We start from the raw sequence: 22171 nt of genomic DNA, 5'->3' as shown, positions 1-22171 counted from the left end.
AAGTTCTGTAATTAATTCTGTTAGATGTAATTGCTATAATCACTTGGATGTTACACATAATAAAGGTAATATGGTAAGCACACATACAAAAAATATAAACACTTTATTGTAACACTACTGCTTAAAAAAAAAAAAAACCTTTCTCATCATGTCTGATTCACACACAAGTGTTGCAGACTTCTTTGGGTCCTAGGTGACTGTTGGTTCAGCTGGGTTTATTAAGATTCTATAGGAAAGGAGGGCCTCTGGCCTGGAGAAATTTCCATGCTAGTTTCCTTAAAGACGTAGCTAATTTAGTAAAGGTTTTATTTTTCTTCCGTGGACTGCAGGTAAATATATCAAGGATGGTAGAATGGAAAGAAAAGGGGATGTGAGGAAATGATGCAAAACTGTGGGTTTTCTCATGCTTTGGCATTATGGGAAGTACCTGGAGGTAGGGGGAGAAAATGAGAATATGATTATGTCCTCATGGATAAGCAGAGAAGGCTACTTTTCTTAATAGTGCAGAAAGGAGAAATAAACAGTAGGATATTGTCATTATTATTATTATTAATGCCAGTACTGGGGCTTGAACTCAGGGCCTGGGCACTGTCCTTTCGCTTTTTTGCTCAAGGCTGGTACTGTACCACTTGAGCTATACCTCCACTTCTGGCTTTTTGCTATAGTTAATTGGAGATAGGAGTCTCATGGACTTTCCTGTGCAGCCTGGCTTCGAATTGTGATCCTCAGATCTCAAGTTCCTGAGTAGCTAAGGTTACTAGTATGAAGCCACTGACACCCATCTTGCAGCATTATTATTATTAGTAGTAGTAGTAGTATATGCATTTTATTGCTCTGGGACTTAGCTGTTGCATGTATGCCAGCATTGCCTGGTGAGCTGGAAGCCTAGGTGGTTTTTGGGTACCCCATCTCACAGCCTACACCCCCAGATTCTCTGTACCCATTTTCTCTCTCCAAGGCCTCTGTAAGCTTTCAGGGAAGTTTGCTTAGGACCAGCCAAATGAGCACTCAGTGCTTATAAGATGTTTTATAAAAGTGTGTAAATATTCTTGGCTAGTGCAGCTGACAAGAAGTGGGAATAAGATGGGATGGGGAATTTCCCCAAGATTCTTCTCCTTTTGGACCCAGCTATGTGTGTAGTTGTCCTAGAGCTTGAACTTGGGGCCTGGACGCTGTCTCTAAGCTTTTTCACTCAAGGATAGCACTCTGCCACTTGAGCCCCAGAGCCACTGAGTAGCTAGGATGACAAGCATGAGCCACTGGCACCCGTCAGGTGCGTGTGGTTTTGATACTGTACTGGACCAGATCAGGAATTCTGTGTCAGCTTGACAGTTTCCATGCAAACTCGTTGCATGTAGTGCCTTTTCCAGTGTTGTTTTTGTCTTGTTTTAAGGCAAGGTCTTGCTCTATATGTAACTCCACCTGGCTTTGACCTTGTGGTTTTCCTGTGTCAGCCTCTCAATGTTGGGACTATAGGCGTGTGCTACCTGGCCTTCATTTGGTATGTGTTAAGCAGTCATACATGGAATTACAAGAGGGTGCTTGTGTGAGAGGGGAATGCTTATCTTATGGGTCTTGCGGCTAGATTTCCTGGGTGCATGTGACCCAGCCAGGTAAAAGCAAGAACTGTCTCCAGGGCCCTGAACAGGTAGCCTCCAGCCTGCCAGGTGGGCAAGGGATCCTAAGTCTAGCCTAACTCAGGCTGACGAATAGTGACCCCTAGTTCTGAGGTGACTCCAGCTGGGTGTCTGTGTGTCTGTGTGTGTTCCAGTATTGAGGCTTAAACTCAGGGGCTTGTACCCTCTCTTGGCTTTTTCACTCAAGACTGGAGCTCTGTCACTTGAGCCACACCCCCAGTTCCAGCTTTACGTGGCTTCATTGGAGACAAGCGTCTCATGGACTTTTCCTGCTGGGCTGGCTTTGAACTCGCCATCCTCAGATCTCAGCCTCCTGACTAACCAGGATTACAGGCATGAGCCACCAGCGCCCCGGCCATGGTTTAGATGGTGGAGGTTGATAGCAGGCCCTTGAACTCCATAGCTGTCCCCCACCCACCCTTAATCAGGGGGCCCAGCGCTGACATCCTGTGCAACTTTGACAGCTCCTTCCTTTTCTCCCTTCAATGCCAAGACATTTTCTGTGCCCCCCCCCCGCCAATGTCCCTGCCTTCCCCTCTCCCAGGCCTCCTCCCTGCCTGTGCCCCCTTCTTCCCTCTCTACCTCCTTTCTGGATCTCTGTTTCATGTCTCTGATTGGTCTCAGATGGGAGAAATTATTATTATTTCTTTCCGGGCAAGGGGTGTGGGGGGAGTGTTGCTTTTAGTTCGGTGGGTTGGGCAGGTGTGTGATAGTCGTGTGTGTGTGTGTGTGTGTGTGTGTGTGTTTCTCTTCTTTTTTTTTTTTACCCCCTTCCCTTCCCGTACTGTAGGCCTGTTGCTAATTAATGTTCTTCCATAAGATTCTGTCGGAGTTGAGTAATGTTTTTGATCTTTATGCCTGATAACTGCATACTTAATGAGATTTCAAAGCTGCGAGCCCAGCTCCCTACAATTATTGACAGATGTCTTTTCTTTGCCATTGGGTTCAGCTCCATAAATCCTCTTGCCGTAATGAGGTTCAGTAAGTGCCACCCTAGCAGAGAGCTAATGAAACCGGGAGGGCGAACCGGCGCACGTCTGTCTGACACATTTTTTTTTTTTTGTTGCCTTGAAAATTTACTATGCAGATGTCAAGCTGTAGGACGATTATTTCAAACATGCTAATTTTTTTTAATCTGGCTTTTGTGCCAGCCTTTGCCATTAAAATAATAAATAAATAAATAAGGACTAACCTTACTTCATTTCCTTTTTTCCTTTTTTTTAAGTCATAGTTAAAATATAATAATAATAATAATAATAACAACAACAACAACAACCCTTGGATGTTTGGGAAGATCTTGACCTAGGAATGGTATTTCACAGGCAACTGGCAAGATGGGTTTAGATTATTATTATTATTGTTGTTGTTGTTATTTTTATTTTTGTCATGCGGTAGGATAAAGTTCTATCTCTCCAAGGCCTCTTGGTAATCTGTCTTTTAAGTACACACTTGAAAGATCAGAGAGTTAGATACCACCCGGGTACCTCTCACCTGTAATCCTAGCTACTCAGGAGGCTGAGATGTGAGGATCGAGGTTGGAAGCCAGTCTGGGTCAGGGAAGTCTGTGAGACTCTTATCTCCAATTACCTAGCAAAAAGCCAGAAAGAAGTAGAGCTGTGGCTCAAGTGGTAGAGCTGCTAATCTTGAGCAAAAAAAGAAAAAAAGAAAAAAATCTCAAGGACAGCACCCAGGGCCCTGAGTGTAAGCCCCATTACTGGCACAAGAAAGAAAGGAAGAAAGAAAGAGCAAAAAAAAGAAAGAAGGAAAGAAGGAGGAAGAGAGAGAAAGAGAAACATTGGAGAATTCATTTCAGAGTTCTGAAACTAAATCCTGGGGGAAGAGCTGGATGCTATGCCAAACAGCCGATTTCCTTTTCTGCAGCCATACATCACTGACCCACCCTTTCCTCCTGACAGAATGACATATGTCATTTATCATACGGGCCCAGCCAGACAACAGCCAAGGGAGGGGAGCCCTGCTCCACGAGGTGCTTGTCCCCTCCTTCTTCTTCTTCCTTTGGTATTGTACAGTGTGTTTAGGAGGGGTGGGGGAGGGGGAGGAGAAGCCCTGCTGATTTGGAAAGAGGCAGAGTGGGGGGAAGAAGAGAGGCAGGTAGGGGTGAGGGAAGGCGATCCCTTGCTTTGTGGATGGCTTGGGTGCTTGTTATGGCTGGTGTGGTTCAAGAACAGTAGAGGCACCAAAGATTACTCACAGTCAATCGCTTCCCATGACCTGTTCGACTATTCTACTGAGCCACCTCTGAGACTTACCCATGATTCCCCCACAATCCTTCCTGCTTTTTCCCCCCCTTTTTTTCTTTTTTCCTCTTTTCCTTCTTTTTCTGTCCTCTTGAGTGAAGAGGAGAGAGAAAAGAAGGTTGACAGGTATCATTCAAACCAGCCCGGCATGTGAGGGGTGTCGTAAATGAATCTCAGGGCCCCTGGCTTCACATGATTCAAACGTGCGTTATTGAAGATGGATGTTCCTTAAAAAAAGATTGATGGTGGATGTTGGGCTCTGGGCGCCATTTATCATTTTGAATATTATTTAGACTTGCCGTGTAAACCTGTAACTTGAGAGTTGGACCAGCCGGGGCAGAGTAGAAGCGTGAGTGTGTGTGTGTGTGTGTGTGTGTTGATTTCCATCGATTGGCCTTGGTTTCTCATTGCTATTGGACAAGACCCTCCTCCTCTCGATTTATAATAAAGACACCCCCCCTCCCCTAGTAGAAGGGAGGGGATAGGTTTTAATTTGGAATAATTTCCAAGGACACACACAGAGGGGAAAAAAAATGAAGTGTCTGAGATGTACACTAACCTAACAGGCAACTTTCTCTCTCTCTTCCTCTCTCCCTCCCTCCCTGGCCCCCCTCTCCCTCTCTCCCTCTTTCTCTGTCTCTCTGTTTCTTTCTCTTTCTCTCTGTCATTGTCTGAATTTCTCTCCCTCATAAAGAGGGTCACGTACAAAACATTAAAATATAAACAGAGCTGTAGTTGCTGAAGCCAGAACCCTCATCTGATTTTTTTTTAAACTCTGTGGCATGCTTAAGGAAAAAAAAAAAAAAAGGTGTATCTAAAAAGCTTAGCGAACCAAACAACCAAACTGATTGTCTTAGTTCATAGTGTGAGTGTGGAGAGAAAAACTTCCACATCGCAGGACTATTTCAGATTAAACAGTGATCTTTCGTGGCTCTCTGCGCCTTCTTCTAGAAGCCTCTTCTTTTGTGTGCTTTTAGTTTCCCCACCGACACCCTCCTCCCTGGCCCAACCCCTCACCGGACTGATGTGGACAGCTGTCTCTCTGGGTCTCTGCAGGAGGGAGGGGAAGTGTGTTAACCACTTCTGGTTCTTCATTCCCTACTAGCTCTTTGCATGGTAGCCCCCTGACTCCCCCCCCCTTCCTGGAAGAACGTTGGGGCACAGGCTGGCGGGCGCTTTCCCAAGAAAGATGGGGAGAAGCTCCTGCCACACTGGCCTCTGGCCTTGGCCTGGGCTCACGGGACTTACAGCCTCTCCTGGGGGAAAAGAAAAGGGAAACAGAAATTCCTGTCTCTTTCACCCAGAGAGCCATAGAGCAAATGTGATCATCAAGGAATCACCTTCAATATGTGACTTTACTTGGATTTGTGAATTAAATGGAAGATTTCTTGTGTGACTTAGAGTGTGGACGTTATTGTTGTTGTTATTATTATTATTATTATAGAATAGGACATAACTATTCAGGAGGCTGAGATCTAAGGATCACAGTTCAAAGCCATCCCAGGCCGGACAGAGGATAGTATTTATTTATTTGTTTACTTATTTTTGTTTGTCATGGGGCTTGAACTGAGGGTCTGAGTGCTGTCCCTGAATCCTTTTTGCTACCACTAGGAGATATAGCTCCACTTCCAGTTTTTAGATGATTCATTGGAGATAAGAGTCTCATGGCCTTTCCTGCCTGCACTGGCTTCAAGCTGTGATCCTCAGATATCAACCTTCCGCGTAGCTACAATTACAGGCATGAGCCACCAGTGCTTGGCTGCTATTATTATCATTATCATTATTATTATATAATAGGATATAACTACCCAGGAGGCTGAGATCTGAAGATCACAAACCAGCCCAAGCTAGTAAGTCCACATGAGACTCTTATCTTCAAGGAATCACCAAAAAGCTTTAAACGGAAGTATGGCTCAAGTGATAGAACACCAGCCAGCCTTGAGGAAAAAAAGCTCACAGATAGTGTCCAGGCCCTGAGTACAAGTCCCGCTTATGGGCATAAACAAAAATGATGGGCCAGAAAGTTGGGGGAGATGGGAGATCTTTTTGTGTGTGTTTTATTTTTCAATCAAAGTACGTGCGATCCGCAGATCTGTGGAAGGGTTGGATGATAAGGTGGTCTCCAGGCTTCTGTGATTAACTTTTCTGTGTCATATAAAAAGTTTGCGTCTACCAGGAGGGAAGAAACCCCCAGTGTTAGAAGTCTCCAAGTAACTTGTGTGTGTGTGTGTGTGTGTTTATTTTGAAATAACTTTATTAGCCCTCTGATACTTTGCACAGCAATGAATCTTAACAGGAGACCTGGCATTATCCAGCTGTTGCCCCCTCCCCCAGCCCCCCTCCTGGCCTCACGCACAATCAGGGGCGTCCTGGGATTGTGTTTCGGAATCACATCTACCCATCGGGCCATGCTTCTGTTTCCTTCCTGAGATTTCACAGAAGGCCAAACTTTGATCGCCTTGTACTCGGGACTGCATGGGAGGTGTCATTGGAATACACGTGTCCATATTGTGAGAGCAGTTGTAAACACCTTTGATTGCAAACGGCCTCGTCTCATTTCTTTCACTGATTAGAAAAACTTCGTGAGGAATCAGTAACCAAGCCCACTTCAGGTATAATTAGTTAGGAATGGGGGTACACTCATGGGAAGAAACCTTTTTTTTTTTGTTCGCTTTCCTTCTTATCCTTTTTTTTTTTCTCTCAGTTTTATGGCTGGAGACATGATTTATTGCAGCCATCCATCTTGGGGGCTCATCCATCACACCCGGGTTGCTAGGAGATCCTGGCAGCAGCTGTTTGCTCTGAATCAGACAGAAAAGTTGTCAATCATCAAAGGCAGGTGAATAGCATTAGAAATACGCTATTGTCAGACGGAATAATTAATCAAAGAGAGAAAAGATAATTAAAAAGATATGACCCTTGCAAGTACTTACTCTGGGTTGCCTGGAAAGAGAAAAAGAGAGAGAGAGAAAAGAAAAGAAAGAAAAGAAAAACTGCCTGTTTTTTTTTTCTAGACACTTAAGCAAGCTGAGGGGCTGATAAAATATTCACTCTGTAGTGCATAGTTTTTAATTAATGGGATAAAAAATGGTTCAACATTCAAAGACGATGCTAGAGAGAATGTTCTGATTATGACTGGAAGTCATATTTATTGTTTGGCTGAAAAGGGGCTAACTTTTGGTGACAAACCTCTAGTTTTCTGGTTGAGAGTCAAGTTGGGGGTCTTCAGGTAGCCACTGGAAACCACTTTTTTTTTCTATCATCACCCCTGGACATCAGGGTCAGCTCTTGCAGACTGGACCCACTTGACAGTATCTGATAGCTTTCTGTAGATCAGCTAGATCTCATTTGAACGGACATAAATCCTTAGAAACTACCCGGGTACCAGTGGCTCACGCCTGTCACCCCAGCTACTCAGCAGGCTGAGATCTGAGGATCGAGGTCCGAAGCCAGTCCAAGCAGGAAAGTCTGTGAGACTCTTATCTCCAATCAGTCACCAAAAAGCGAGAAACAGAACCGTGGCTCATGTGGTAAAGCGATAATCTTGAAGGAAAGAAAGTTCAGGGTCAGCATCCAGACTCTGAATTCAAGCACCAGGACTGTAACACACACATGTACAAAAATTCTTAGAATCCCAAAACATATAAAAATGGGAGGCATGGATGGCAGACTGTCTGAGAAAGGATTTCACAGGTGACAGAGCAAAGTCTGTCTTCACCCCAATCCTAACATGTGACCCAGAGCATACTTTATTTCCCCAAAGGGTACGAGGTGGGGGGGGGTGGGAGGGAGATCTAGAATTCACTTTTGTTGTAGCTTCTGATCGCTCCTTGGAAAGTCCCATCTGGGGAGAGATAACAGAAATGTTCAAAACAGCATCTCCTCCTCCCTTCCCCCTTCCCTCCCCTCCCCTCCCCTCCCCCAGGCTTGGTCTAGCATGCCCATTTCAGGTTCACAAATTTATTCCTAGACTTAAGAAGTTCATTCCTGTTTGCTCTGAAGCTAAAATATTCTGCAGGAATTGGAAAATGTATTAAAGACGAAATAGAAAGTGACATGCTTTTTGAATTCATCGCTTTTTTAGTGAAATATGCTACAGACCCCGAAACAGATCTACTCTTTTTTCTTTAATTTTTTTTTTTTGGATTCTATCATCCATTTCCCAAAGAATAATAGCAGGACTTCTAAAGATGAGTGAGAGGAAAGGATGGACGATTAGGACTTCTGAGAAGCAAGAAAGCAACCTCGTCTTTTTGCGGTCTGGATTTTATTTTCAGGGGACAACAGACTACAGGGTATTAGCGACTCACTCCTGTACCCACCACATGCTAGCATTGAAGGTTCACTGCCTAGGGTCTCCTTGGAATCAGGTGACACTGGACCTGACCGAAGACTGGTCCATCTTCTCCCATGATGCACTTGGAACCTTGCACGGGAGATGCTGCCTTGACCTTTGGGTAAGAGAGAATTACACTCTGATTAGCAGAAGCCCCAGTGTGGCCTTGTGGAAAGTCTATAGAGGAGTGGAGATGAAATATTTCTCCTCAGATCTTGTCTTTTCCAGAGAAATGAATGATCAGGGTTTGAAGTCACTACTTGAGTTCTTCTCTCTCTCTCCCTCTCTCCCTCCCTCCCTCCCTCCCTCCCTTCCTTCCTTCCTCTCTCTCTCTCTTTCTTTTTTTTTTTTTGTGGTACTGAGGTTACAACCCAGGTCCTAGTGTTGGCCATTGGAACACTCCCTCCCTTTTTTGCTTTAGATTAGTGTGTGTGTGTATGTGTGTGTGTGTGTGTGTGTGCACACATACACACACATGTCAATACTGGAGCTTGAACTCAGAGCTGTTTTCTGGGTGCTGTCCCTTAGCTTTTTCACTCAAAGCAGGTTCTTTATCACTTGTGCCATGGTTTGACTAGTGACTTTTTGCTGGTTAATTGGGGATAAGAGTATCATGGACTTTTCTGTCTGAGCTGGCTTGGAACTGTGATTCTCAGATCTCAGCCTCCTGAGTAGGTAGATTCCAGATGTGAGCCCCTAGTGCCTGTTTGCTTAGATAAGGTCTCACGTTTTTTGCCACAGGGCCAGCCTCAGACCTTTAGATTTCTTCCTACCAAGATCTCCTCCTTACCCCTAGCTTTTTGTTGGGATGGGGGTAGTAGGGAGGAGGAGAGCAGGAGTCTTGCTAACTTTTTGCCTGCACTGGCCCTGAATTATGGTCTCTTGATCAGCCCTGAATAGCTAGAAATCTTTGATTTCTTAAGTCAGAATTTCATCTCCTTGGAAGATCAGTGTTCTCTGAGACGTGGCTTGCTCTTGATCAAGCAGTCCAGTTCTGACTATGCCAGGGATTTCAGTGGCTGGCTGGCCACTGCTATTGTATGGCCTGGGGTGGGGGACGGGGGGGGTACTGGAAGGGGGGGCTGTGAGGTGGGGAGAAAGAGAAGGGAATGTGTTGTCTCCTTTCCTCTCTGTGAATCCTGGATTGGTAGAGGGGGACTGTGGGTGGGGACATATTTTGTATCTGGTCTTAAGGAGAAATCTGCTCATTTGTTAACATTCGATTTCCTAATAATTGCTGAGACAATCCATTGACTAATAGATTTTTTAAAAAATCCCAAAATGTGGTTCATCAGAGAAGGACAAAGAAAGTTCCTTGGGATGCATTTATGGCAGATATATGAAATGATACCTAGAGAATGTCGACCTTTAATGCTAGGGAAATTAGATTTCTTGAGACAAGGAGACAAAACAGGAGAAAGAGTTTTAAGAAGTTGATACAGACCTTTATTTATTTATTTTTTGGTGCTGATAAATGGTGTTTGAACTCAAGGCCTGGGTGCTGTCCCTGAGCTTTTTCTCTCAAGGCTAGCATTCTACCACTTGAGCCACAGCTCCACTTCTGGCTTTTTTTTTTTTTTTTGCTGGTTCATGGGAGATAAGAGTCTCACAGACTTTCCTGCTCAGGCTGGCTTCAAGCCACAATCTTCAGATCTTAGTCTCCTGAGTTGCTAGAATGACAGGGGTGAACTACTAGCACCTGGTTTTATTTTCCTTTGTAAATAAAACAACCAAACCAAATCAACTGGAGGGCTTAAACTTAGGATCTCACGCTTACTGGAGAGGCAGGTGCTCTACCACTTGACCCACACCCTCTAGCCACACCCTCAAGAGCTTCATTTGTGCCGTGGTGGGCCTGAGCTACAATCCTCCTGTTTGTGGTTTTTTGTTTGTTTTTTGTTTTTGGTGTCACTGAGGGTGAGAGACACATTCCACTATACGCAGCCACTATACCTCCCTTATAGCTGGGTCAACAGGCATGCACACCTATGCCTGGCCATTGATAGATACTGAGTCTTACAAACTTTAATGCATAAGCTGGTTGTGATCTCCTGATTTCGTTCCAGGTAGCTAGGATTACAGGCTTGACTCACTGCACCCGGCTCTGCAAATCTTTTTTTTTTTTTTCCTAAAGTGGTTAAGATTGAAAATTTCTTGTCATCCTAAATCAGACTGCTTAAGTAAAGAACATAGAAAGGAGAAGAAGGGCCAGGGAATCAGGCATTCATTCAGGACTTCTGATCTGTGAGTTTGTATTTTGGGCCAGGAATTCTAGTGGTTTCTGTTGTGGTTTTCTTGGACAAGGAAGAGGAAAGACTGCTATTCAAGGGTCTTCTGTATTCTAAGAGGCTTAGTCCTATCTAATCAGGGAAAATAAAATAAAATAAAATCCAGCTTAAATTCCATTGAGGCCTGGGTTCCCTTGTTCCTTAAAGTCCATCTCAAGTGACATGCATTTCCCTACTGGCTTTGGGAGATGCACAGGGAATCTGCAAGTCATTTTGGACTCTTCCTCCTTCACCTGCAATAGACCCGAAGCTGGCTGGACCAGAAGCCAAGGATGGAGGAGAAGATGCACAAATAAACCACATGATTCCCTGCAGATGAAACTGTTCTACAGCAAACGATGTGGCTCCCTGGGGTCTGCAAACAGGGAAGGACACCTCCTCTTTTATACTACTCCATCTGCTGTACCCTCCCCGTCCCCCCCGGCTGTAGTATAAGCCAGCCCATTTGGATACGTATTTAGTTCGTGAATACCAGGCTGGTGTCCGAGGGAAGGATGGTCGCTGTATTTTCTCTGGCTTTTTCCATATCACATAGTAAATGCAGCCAGGACTGCATTTGCTATGTGAGGTGCTTATTGAAATGGTTAAGTGAATAAGTAATAGAACTAGCTGGGCAAAGGGAAATAAATAAAAAGAGTAGTGTGCATGTTATTATTATTATTATTATCATTATCATTATTATTAAAATTCTAGCAGGATCTTAGAGCCCAGAATGATGAGGGTTCATTGGGGGAAGGAAGACAGGGTTATTTGGAAACATGTGTACTCAGTTCTTTGTGAAAGAAATGAAGTATTTAACATTTCTCCCAGGAAAAACATCTTTCATTATTTGATGTGTTCTGTGGTAATGATTTTTTTTCAGTTCAACACACAAGTACTTATTAGCGTTCATGTGAGAACCTGGCTGGAGTGGATAGCAGAGGCATTTTTTTTTTAAATAGGAACTGGCTGTCCGAGGAGGTACAGGGGGAGAGGTGCTGTTCTTGGTGCTCCCTGGGTGATGGTTTCCTTAACCCTGCCAGGCAGATACAGGACACAACCATTGTGTTGTCTGTGACCCTGTCATGGCTGTGGGAAGGGCTGTGGGCTCAAAGTTTTCTGCTTTGTCTTTGTGCTAGTATGGGGTTTGAACACAGGCGCTGTCCCTGAGCTTTTATGCTCAAGGTTAGTGGCCTACCACTGGAGCCACACCTTCACTTCCAGCTTTTTATGGTAAAGTGGAGATAAGAGTCTTATGGACTTTACTGTTCTGGCTGGCTTTGAGCTACAATCTTAAAATCTCAGCCTCCTGAGTAGCTAGGATGACAGGCATGAGCCATCAGCAGCCTGGATGTGTTTCTGTTGGTTGGCTGGTTTTGGTTATCAGCAAGCATGTTCAAAACTGGCCACCAGTGGCTTACACCTGTCAGGAGGCTGAGATCTGAGGATTACAGTTCATAGCCAGCCTGGGCAAGAAAGTCTATGAGACTCTTTTTTTTTTGGGGGGGGGGTCCGGTCGTGGGGCCTGAACTCTGGGCCTGGGTGCTGTCCCTCAGCTCTTCAGCTCAAGGCTAGCACTCTACCACTTGAGCCACAGCACCACTTTCTGGCTTTTTTCTTTTTGCTTATGTGGTGCTGAGGAATCGAACCCAGGGCCTCATGCATGCAAGGCAAGCACTCTACCACTGAGCCACCTTCCCAGCCCCTCTATGAGACTCTTATGTCCAGAATGAACCAACAAAAAACCAGAAGTGGTGGTAGAATAAGAGTTTTGAGTGAAAAGGCTCAGGGATATAGTACTCAGGCCTTGAGTTTAAGCCCTAGTACTGACTGGCACACACACACACACATACACACACAAACACACACACACACACAGAGTCATGGTTTAGAGATTGGCATACGGACCTCCCCTGCTTTGCATCCTGGGAAGTTGGCTGAGGGGCTGGTGGTTAAGTCCACTATCTTGTTTGAAGATAATAAGGGGCTGGGGGAGGGGCTTGGAAGAGCTGATCAAATTCGTGGTCCTGTGATGGCTCTGGTTATTGTAAATTGCGGTGTTCCTGGAAGATGGTTTAAAACAACAGAGTGGAGTGGGCGTGTCTTTGCTGGGAAAGGGTGGTGGTCACATCTTCACCCCCCTCTTCCAGGTGGGTTGCCATACCTAAGGTCGTGTCCCCTCGATTTCCAGGGGTGCCAGGAAGGGTACTGCTGTATTGCTCCTGGACCCTGGAGAGGGGGTGGTGTGGAAGTGGGAAAGGCCGTGGGCCTTCTCCATTCAAATTTAACTGTGGCCTTGAAACATGGCCTTCTGCTCCCATTTGTTTTGTTATCTTCTGTCTTATTCATTGATAACATGCATCTGTTAGCCTGATAGCAATCTGGGCCCAGAATTTTCTTCTGCTTTACCTAGAGATACTTTCTCGTAAGGTTGGAATTATAATTTGCTCAACTCCAGGCCCAACCACACTGAGGGCTAACTTACTGATGGCTGAGGGTCTTGGGCAAACTTAGTTTTGAAGCTCAGTTTCCAAAAAGAGCCGATTACCTGAGCAGGATCATTCCTGGGACCCCAGAAACGAGATGGGATCATGGGCAGCCTCTATAACATAACATTTCTTTTTTTGTTTTTCCATTCCCAAGCCACCTTTTTGTGTAATGTGTATGTGCTGGTCCTGGGCCTTGAACTCTGGACCTGGGTGCTATCCATGAGCTTTTTCACTCAAGACTGTTGCTCTACCTCTTGATCTGCATCTCTCCTTTCCGGCTTTTATGCTGATTCATGGGCTTTAAGAGTCTCAACAGACTTTTCTGCTTGGACTGGCTTGGAACTATGATCCTCAGATCTCAGCCTCTTGAATAGCTAGGATGACAGGCGTGAGCCACCGACGCCCAGCCTTTTGATCAGTAAGCAAAGCTGGTTTTGAACTCCACAAGCTGGTGGCCTGGTTGGTTTCCCCGTGTTGCGTCAGGGTTGGGGGAACATAACATTCTGTTGAGTTTATATATTCCAGAAGTCTTGGACAGTGAGTACTGGCACTGGGGCTGCATGGTGGTGGTGGTGTGTGTGTTGTATGTGGGGCAGGGGGAGAGCAGGTGACTCTGTAATCAATAGCAGAGCCTAGCGTGATTTTCCTGGTTGATGATTATGTCATAATCAACCCTCAGCTGAAGGGACATAGAATATCACCAGAAGTTTTAGCAAAGGAGGATCCTTGTCACAAAAGGAAGCCATTCTTTTGGAGATTCTTTCCTTTTGAGGGAAAAAGAAAGACTGTGTGTGTGGGGGGGTACATGTGCGCATGCCAGTACTAGAGCTTGAACTCAAGGCCCTTAGCTTTTTTTTTTTTTTTTTTTTGTTGTTGTTCAAGGCTAGTTAGCACTCTACCACTTCTGGCTTTTGGGTGGGTAGCTGGAGACAAGAGTCTCACAGACATTCCAGCCCAGGCTGGCTTTGAACCATAATCCTCAGAGCTCAGGTTCTTGAGTAGCTGGGACTATAGGCATGAGCTACTAGTGTCCCGCTCCTTGTTTTCTTGGAACACACCTGTTTCTGTGTATCTTCCTTGCCACTAGGGTGGCTTCCTCTCTCTGTGTGGCCATGTCCTTTCCAGAAAGCACATTTTCACACCACTGAGCATGAGCGCACAGCAAGCCACGTCCAGCTGCATCTGGGCTGCATCCAGTCCTGTCTCACCCATGTGCACAAGACACTGTTATTTCCATAATGGTTTAGATACTCATGTGGATGCAGAGTCACTACAAAATAACAACAACCACAATAACAACAAAACCCTCAAACTAGCCAGGTGCCAGTGGCTCGTGCTGTTATCTTAGCTACTTGGGAGGCAGAGATCTGAGGATTGCAGTTCAAAGCTATCCCAGGCAGCAAAGCTCGTGAGACTCTTACCTCCCATGAACCATCAATAAGCCAAAAGAGGAGTTGTGGCTCAAGTTGTAAAGCACCAGCCTTCGGTAAAACAGCCAGTACCCAGGCCCTGAACTCAAGCTGTGGTACCACACATACAGATACACATACACAGATGTACACTGTCAATTCGGAACAAATTTGCAATATTCCTGCCTCCCAAAACCAAAATATAAGCAAACTATTATAAGAAATGAAGGATTGTGTATGGTTCTTTTTTTTTTCTTTCCTTTTTTTAAAGCCAGTCCTGGGTTTTGAACTCTGGGCCTGGACACTGTCCCTGAGCTTCTTTTGTTCAAGGCTAGCATTCTACCACTGGAGCCACAGCTCTACTTCTGGCTTTTTCTGTGATTAATTGGATAAGAATCTCACAGACTTTCCTGTCCAGGCAAGCTTTGAATTGCAATCCTCAGATCTCAGTAGTAGCTAAGGTGACAGGTGTTGAGCCGCTGGTGCCCAGGTATGGGTCACCTACAGAAACATGAAAAACCTTCTTTTTAAGACACTTTTCCTTGTGTGGTGTAGGGGATCTAACCCAAGACTCTTGGATGCTAGACAAAACACTCAACCCTTGAGCCATGTTATAGAGATGCCATGTCTTGTAATTCTCTTGTAATGCTTTGTTCCTCCTCCTTTCCTTGAACTATTGGGGAACAGTGGGGGAAGGGGAGGGATCCCTGGGGGAATGGAGGTCAGACCCACCAAGTGGCCTCTTGTCCTTCCTTTGCCCTGGTGGCGGGGTTGTGCTAGCCTCATTACCTAAACTACCTTCTTCCTCTCAAGACACTTCATTTGCTACTCTGTGACTCACAGGGTTCAGATGGATATTCTTCATCATCTTCTTCTTTTTAATTTGCAGATTGAATAGAATTTGGCCTCTGGTCCAAAGGGACCTCCCGGTGGACTCTATGGTGGGAGGTGATGGAGAGTCAGTCTAGAAGGAAACAGGAAGATAATAATAATACTGCTTCTTCAACAGGACAGCATGCTGCTGTGATCTTTGGCCTCTTCCTGATACCCAATGAGAGGGGGCTGGCATCCTTGCATTCCAGCAGTGTTTATGCCATCCCAGCACCCCGCTGTCCATAGGCCCTGATGGCCACTCCCCGCCCAACCACCTAGCCAGTCCTCCTCCAGCCCTGCCCTAGCTGGGCCTGAAGACCTCTTCTAGGAAACTACCAAGACAGGGCAGAGAACTGATTAGTGTTGAGGGTTTTATTTTTGTCCCCAAATTTCAAACTGTCATGGAAGGCAGAGGCCGGCAGCTTTTTAATGATCGCAAAGCAGCTTTTCTGTATTTAAAAAAAAGAAGAGAGATACACACACACGCGCACACACACACGCGCACGCACACACACACACACGTGCGCGCACACACACACACACACACATACACACACACACGCTCCCTGATCCTCTTAGAAAGGAAATAAAGGAAGAAGCCAGTATAAGGAAAACAGAAAAAGCTGATCTTAACAATTTTTGTGATTACTCATATCCCTAGGCTGGGACTTGAGGAAGCTGGTTATAATGGATTGTTCTTTTTTTCCTTCCGAATTGTATCTCTGTTTCTCTCTTGTGTGTGCAAACTCTCTCTCTCTCTTTCTCTCTCTCTTCCATTAGAATGAGGAGTGGCTTACACTTCACATGAAAAAAAATAATATATTTTTGGCATGTGGTCGCCATAATTAATTCTGAAAACGTAGGGTACAGGGTAGAAAGGATTCAGAACTAGCGGAACCTTGATCTTAGGACTCTCCTACATTTGGGTTTGACACTCACCTTTTAACTCAGGCTAATAAACTCACCTTCTGACAATCCAGAAAGTAGTTAACAAACAAACAAAAAACCTAAAGCCATCTAGTGGTTAGTGCTTATTAGCTGCTTTATGTAAAAAAAAAAAATTTTTTTTCTGGCTGTTATTATGCAATGGCCTGGAGCAATTCACCATTTTCCCTTGGTGTGAGTCTTGAGGGAGCCCAAAGCAGAAACACTTGAACGGCGACTCGGTTAAATAAATGAACGTGCAAGCAGGCGGTCGTAGGCCAGGGTTGACCTTCTACCACTAATTTCTCCATTGTAATTGTGGTAACGTGATATCAACATACACGTCAGCTCCACTTACACAGACACCAGGACAGCTGGACACCTTCCTTTCAGCAAGAAGAAATTACCATCCTCTCTGATTTCTTGCTCTGAGCTTAGGTGACCAAGCCAGAGGTAATTACACAATTAGGATTGAAACCAAGCTGGGCCTGTATAACCTTTCTCTCCATTAAAGTTTAGGTAGCTTATTTCAATTTTCACATTTTCTACAGTCATTAATAACACCAGCTTGGCGCTGGTGGCTCACGCCTGTCATCCTAGCTACTCCAGAGGCTGAGCTTGGAGGACTGCGGTTTGAAGCCAGTGTGGGGAAGGAAAAATCTGTGGGGGGCTTATCTCCAATGAGCCACCCACAAGGCGGAAGTGGAGATGTGCCTCAAATGGTAGGACTCCAGCCTTGAGCAGAAAAAAACGAAGGGACAGTGCACAGCCCCTGAGTTCAAGTCCCAGGACTTGGCGCGTGCATGGGTGCACACATGCACACACACACACAGATGACAGACAAGACAGACAGACAGACATTTTCATGGTAGTCAATGGATCTGCAAAAACGGGAATTATTGTGAAATTTCAGGAATCTTTTCATTTTTCTGCCAATGGGGCATTTATTGTTGTTCTGAAGTTTAAATTAGTTGATCCTTGCTCTGTTCTGGAGGTAGTTGACCGTGATTTCTGGCCTTGTAGTAATTGGTGAGCATTGAATTGAAAGTGTCCCATTTAGATGACTATTAAAACATTTTTAATTCAATTTTTCATTGTTATTATAAAGGTGATATACCTAGGGGTTACAGTTACATAAATCAGATAAAGGGGGCTGGGAAGGTGGCTCAGTGGTAGAGCGCTTGCCTTGCATGCATGAGGCCCTGGGTTCGATTCCTCAGCACCACATATACAAAAAGAAAAAAACCCGGAAGTGGCACTGTGGCTCAAGTGGTAGAGCGCTAGCCTTGAGCTGGACAGCGCCCAGGCCCAGAGTTCAGGCCCCACGACTGGACCCCCCCAAAAAAAATCAGATAAAGAATACATCTCTTTTTGGACAATGTCACACCTTCCCTAGCTCTCTCCAAGTTTTCCCCTCTCATCCCCATTCACAAGTTGTGTAGTTCATTTTCCACATAGCGTTCATTGAGTACCGCTGTTGCATTTGCTCACCATTGTCCTTCCATTTCTCTTAACAGAGTTTTTTAAAATGGATTTTTACAATTGTTATTGTGAAGGTGATGAACAGAGGGGTTACAGTTATATAAGTCAGATAAAACAAGCTCAGCTGTGAGGCACTGTCTCTCCTGTTTCTTCTTTATATTTAAGTCACCATCCGTGCAAGCATGCCTATGATATTGTGAATTAATTGCACTGCTATAGAATTGGAGGCCTGTATACCTGACTGTTCCCAAAGAAGAACTCCCCCCCCCCACATTCTGCCCCTGGATCTCTGCCGCTTCTTCATTTTTTATTTGTGACTGGATAGCAGAGGAGAGACATGCTAAAGGAAAATGAGCCTGTGACTGAGGCTTTAGCTGGCCACAAGAGTAAGACATCTGCTTCAAGAAGTAAAACCGCCAGGTATCAGTGGCTCACACCTGTAATCCCAGCTACTCAGGAGCTTGAGATATGGGGCTTGCTGTTTGAAGGCTGAGTGATTCTTATCTCCAACTAACCATCAAAGTGACAAAAATGGAGCTGTGGCTCAAGTGGTAGAGCACTAGTCTTGAACAAAAGAAAGCTCAGGAACAGCACCCAGGCCCTGAGTTCAAGCCTCAGGGCTAGCACATGTGTTTGTGTGTGCACGCGCGTGCACACACACACACAGAAGCTAATTATGCAAATGAGCCGGGGCAGGCTGAGTTAGACAAGGTCCGTGGACACAAAATCAGTTCTGCGGTAGTCAGCTAGGACTGTCTCTAAGGGCCTGGCAGAGGCACACAGGAGACATAGATTTTTCCCTGGCTATCATCTGCACACATCTGAGGTGGTTCAGTGTTTCATTCGGAGCAGTCCACTTGTGTTTTTTTTAAGATGTAGACTTGAGCTCCCTGCTTACTGAGTTTCTCTGATCCCTCTTCTAGCAAAACATGTTGGTCTTGGGTGGATCTGAGAAATGGATTGCAGCTAGAGATCTGGGCAAAAGTTCTATTCTGACAGAGTTTATAGCAACATTTTTCTTAATTATTCTTGATATTTTGCCCATGACACCATTAGCTTCTTCAGAGGACAGAGATAAATAGCAAGGATCCACCAGAACAAAGTGCAAACTGAATGCACTTAATTATTGATACCTCACTAACTAAAGGATCTGAAATGATATTAGCAGATGCTTGGGTGATGTGAAGGCAGATGTATTGCGTTGTGTGTGTGTGTGTGTTGTTTTGTAGCTGCAACAAGAGACAATGTCTGGATAAACTCCAGAACAAAAAAGAAAGCAGTAAGCAGATGAGAGATTATCATAGTTCTTTTAATTTTTCCCCAATACTATTGATTTCATTTTGCATATCAGATTTGGAGGCTTAATTTGTAAGGTCTTAGTTTTTTGCTTTTTGTTTTTTTTTGTAATGTGATAAAGAGATTTACCTGCATATATGATCGAATGATAGCTTTTTTTTTAAAGTGCATTTTGTGTATTGAAATTGGAGGTTTAGATGGGTTGTAAGACCTTCTGTTTTTAAATATGTGACAAGAAATAGATCTGCCTGTGTACTAATGATATTTTTAAAAAGTAAAGGGCCTGACCCATGTGTTTGTATCTATGCACATGTGTGTACTATGTGTGTGTTTGTGCAGTGTATGTACACATGTAATAGGAATTCATGATAGGAGTTTGTTTTCAATCTTATTTTTTTACCAAAAGGATGTGTGTGTGTGTGTGTGTGTTGGTACTAGGACTTGAACTCAGGACTTGGACATTCTCCCTTAACTTTTCACTCAAGGCTAGTGCTATACCACTTAAGGCACAGCTCCACTTCTAGCTTTTTTATTTGTTTGTTTTTTGGTAATTCATTGGAGATACGAGCTTCACAGACTTTTCTGCCTCAGTTGGTTTCAATCCATGATCCTCAATCTCAGCATCCTGAGTAGTTTAAGATTATAGGTATGAGCCACTGGTGCCTGGCTTACAAATAGAATTTTGAAATACTAATTTTCAGTGTCTAGGTGCATCTGATCATACAGAATAATATTTGTCAAAATGAACTATAGGAAATGGAAACAAGGTTTTTTCTTTATTGCTGCTTTTCTTTTCTTTTTGCCCGGTTTGTTTTTCTGTCTTTGGGAGTGGAAGAGGGCACAGAAATGGAGGAACAAAGGGTGAACAAATGCAGCAGTGGTATTCATTGCACACAGTGGAAAATGAACTATACAGCCTGTGGGTGAGGACGGAAGGGAAATACTGGGAAATAACGAGGGGATGGGTGACAGTGTTAACTGTCTTATGTAATTGTAATTGTAACCCCTCTGTACATCACCTTTAAAATAACAGTATTTTTTTAAATACTAATTTTAAGTGCTTATTTCCAAACAGGGAAAAGCTCCTCCGTGGTCACAAGCCACATCTCCCTTCCTGCTTGTTAGTTCCCAGATCCTTAGGAAAATAAGGATTTCACGTGTTTATCCTGATGTGTTGACATAGCTCATCAAGTGTGAATTTGTCCCACGTCATTTCTAAAATGAGGAGGAGGATTCCTAAGGTTAGGAAGACGTGAGGAAGTCCGCTGTTCACCCACAGGTACAAAGAGATCAAAGACTCAGAAGCTTCGCTGGAAAGTTCTCGGGTTTAGGGAAAGTGGGAACAACTTAAAAATCTAAGGGGGCTGCACCAGTGCTTTCCTTTTCTCCTTAGAATATTTGACCCATGGCACCGTTCACCATGATGCTTCATTATGTATCTTGGTGTACTTTATTCTAGTGGCTCTGTACGTGTGTGTGTGTGTGTGTGTGTGTGTGTGTGTGTGTGTGTGTGTGTGTGTGTGTGAGTCCTGGGTATTGAATTCAGAACTTGAATGCTATCCTGAGCTATCTCCCCCCCCCCCAAGGCTAGTTCTACCTACCTCTCTACTTCCAGCTTTTTTGGTGGTTCATTGGAGATACAAATCTCATGGATTTTCCTGCTCAGTTTGGCTTCAAATGGTGATACTTAGATCTCAGCCTCCTGAGTTGCTAGGATTACAGGTGTGAGCCACTGGTGCTGGACAGTCATTTTTGCACTGATGGATTGACCGACTGGAACAAGGTAGGGATTTCTGGGACAGTCTGAAGGTGCAGCAAGGAATGGAAGTCCGGGTTGTAGACGCAGCTCTGTTTTCCAGGAGAAACCTGGGGTAGAATTTCTACTAGGATGAATGTATCCCTTGGACTATTCTGTTTTTTTTTTTTTTTCCCCTGGGCATCACCACCTGGTCCATAGTCTCCAGGGTTTCCATAGGAACTCAGGTGCATGAGATCCAGGGAGGGTGAGTATGCAGAGAGGTTCCATGGATGTTTCCAGATGCGGGCACACGGGAGCGCAGAGCTAAGGTGGCCCCCGTGAAGCTGCTTGTGTTAATGTATTCCGTACGCTCTGCGTTTCCCTCACAGCCCCGCAGACATGCCGCCTTCTACAGCTGCTTACTTGGAAATTCAGTAATGAGGCTTCTCAGATAGTCACAATGCACCCTGTGGATGGATGGCAGCTCTGGTGAGGACCCACTGGGACATATTCAAGGAGGTCAGCACCTCTGAGCACCTGGGCATTTCTTGGCAGGAACACACACACACACACACACACACACACACACACACACAGTGGGAACCTTATGTTTGCAGGGCTGTTCTATCTGAAAGGATTGTAAGAGTACTTTTTCCTTCATGAAACGAAGTGCATTGGACGTGTTTTTTTTTTCCTTAAAAGGAGAAAGCAATAATGCATTCAGTTGAAGTGGCTCCACACCTGTCATCTTGGCTACTCGGGAAAATTGCATGTTTTTTTTTTTTATTATGCTACCAGTGATGTGCAGGAGAGTGTACAACAGTCAGGCAATGAAGACCTTTCTCTTTTTGGACGATGTCACCCCCTTCCCTGAAGATGGCATCCTGAAGCTTAGTTCAGGCCAAAGGTGAGCAAGACTGCTTCTCAAACAAGGTAAACTGAGTGTAGTGCCAAGTGACAGTCATCCAGCGATGCAAGAGCGAAATGGTAAAAAGATGGTAATTCCAGGCAGCCTGGACATCTCCCCACCCACAGCAAACACCTTTAGTACCAGTTTGTACCTTATTTTTTCTGGACCCTGGAAGCCGTAAACACACACCCTTCTATTTTCAGTGAAAGCGTACTTTAGGAAACTTACAGTTTACTCTGCCATGCCAGAGTCCCGATGCACGGATGGATGGATGGATGGACAGCTAAACAGAAATGTACTCGCTAGAGCCAGTTCAGTGAAAACAATCAGGTGCCCAGCTCCAATTCTGCAAACTCGGCCGCGTGTGTTATAATTTTATAGAGTCAAGTGGTGGCAAAAAATGTGAATCTCAGTTTTTACCTTTTATAAGCATCAGGAGTGTTGTATCCTATTAGGCAAAGCTGCGTTTTCTTCGCGGTGTGAATTAACCTTTTGTTTTGGTTGTTTCGCGTCGTAGCGAAGTCTTGCTCTGTAATGCAAGCTAGCCTGGAA

The sequence above is a fragment of the Dipodomys ordii genome, unplaced genomic scaffold (assembly GCF_000151885.1).
Source record: "Dipodomys ordii isolate 6190 unplaced genomic scaffold, Dord_2.0 Scaffold92, whole genome shotgun sequence".
NCBI classification, from domain to species: domain Eukaryota; kingdom Metazoa; phylum Chordata; class Mammalia; order Rodentia; family Heteromyidae; genus Dipodomys; species Dipodomys ordii.
Note: the sequence above shows the minus strand (reverse complement) of the source record.